The sequence below is a fragment of the Austrofundulus limnaeus genome, unplaced genomic scaffold (genome assembly GCF_001266775.1).
Source record: "Austrofundulus limnaeus strain Quisiro unplaced genomic scaffold, Austrofundulus_limnaeus-1.0 Scaffold1136, whole genome shotgun sequence".
NCBI lineage: Eukaryota > Metazoa > Chordata > Actinopteri > Cyprinodontiformes > Rivulidae > Austrofundulus > Austrofundulus limnaeus.
In genome coordinates, this window is record NW_013953538.1 from 74572 (window position 1) to 76084 (window position 1513).

General features: G+C 35.1%; 1 protein-coding gene across 2 annotated transcripts in view; it reads left to right on the forward strand.

The window, feature by feature from the left end:
- The first annotated feature begins 478 nt into the window (after positions 1 to 478).
- The window catches only part of klhl21 (kelch-like family member 21), a 32120-nt gene continuing 31085 nt past the window's right edge, over positions 479 to 1513 (forward strand). For both annotated transcript variants that reach the window (XM_014030891.1, XM_014030893.1), the window contains exon 1: positions 479 to 609. The gene's annotated coding sequence lies outside the window, so the exon portion shown is untranslated. The remainder of the gene's footprint in view (positions 610 to 1513) is intronic.

The following is a 1513-nucleotide window of genomic DNA, read 5'->3' on the forward strand; positions in this document are numbered from 1 at the left end:
AAGCAAGGCTTTGGGCATGTTTTTTAATGAGATTATAACATTATAACATGATATAAAACTCAAAAAAGTTGATTTTACATGATATTGCCCCTTTAAGTGCTTAAAATGCTAAAGTTAATGCTAAACAAAATAATGTAGAGCGTCCCAAATGCCTATAATTCTGCACCTTTTAGGTTTTGTTCTTTAAACTTCAATAACCCAGTTTTAGCATTACTTTAACCACTTTGAACATGTAGCATTCTGATTTTTACAGGAAATCAGAAACTGTCAAGAAAAGCAATGACGTGATATATACTAAATAAAACGTTAAAAATGAACATTACAATGCAGATAATATGGAATGTTATTTAAACTAAATAAATACAGAAGTAAAAAAAATCATCGTAGACCTATCATGAATTATTTTATATAAAATTGACCATAATGACTACAATGGAAGGAGTTGAGTTTGCTGTAGATATTTCCCACGGTCCCTGAAGGCACCATCATGGCGCAGAGGAGGCCGAGGAGAACTGCTGTGGAACCAAACTTTCCTTTCGGCTCGGTTCGGCTCGTCTTCACGGTGCTTTAAGGGCTGACTTCGTCATCAATTGGTTCGGGTTCTGTTTGGTAAGTTGTCGGTACCGGAGGTGGTTCTTTTTGGACGATTGTTTACTTGTAGCGGAGGAGAGAAGATGACGAACATCGTTAAATATGACTGAAAAACACCGTGTTCTACTTTAACCACATGAGATTAAAATGTGTCAACAGGCTTAATAATCTGTACCGAAGTTAGAGTTTACACTGTTGTGCGTTTGTTTGTTAACGTGATGATGTGGAGTAGTTATTCTTTTACATTTAATGAGCGATCAAACATGGCTCAGACTGAAGCCTCTTGTTCTAAATGAACATGTCAGAACTTTACCTCCGTCTGTTTGAAGGGAAAACCAGAAACTATTAATCTTAGCTACTGTAAACTACTGTAAATGTGTTTGAAAGTCATGTAAAATTCAGAATTCTGCATTAAACAAGACCAGGTGTCTTTCAGTTATGTCATTATTATGTTATGTTATTTACATTTACACACATATGCACAGTATATAGAGTGGTTAATGCCCAAGTTATTAATTWTAAATAAACAGTATGATGTTTTGGAAGTAATTAGGTTAATTAATGATGTTTTCAAGGTTAACTAAACCTTTAATAATGATTAAGTAAGGCTAAAATAACTTGTATTTATTAGGGCTGTGTATTGGCAAGAATTTGGCGATACGATACATTAGGGGTGTAAGAAAATATTGATACTCTGAAATATTGCGATATTTCATTTCCCGATACTGTGTCGATATTCTAAAGCCCTGTATCAATTTTTAATTAAGGTTTAAAATGTCAACCTTCTTGCCAGCCGTTCATTTTTATGTTGTAGTTCAGCCTCTGACCACTAGTCGGCAGCAGTGAGCCAGACATTTGGCTCCTCTACCTCTTGAGCGCCAGAGAGTAAGGGTAGCATTAGCATTGTAAGTAAACATTAGCT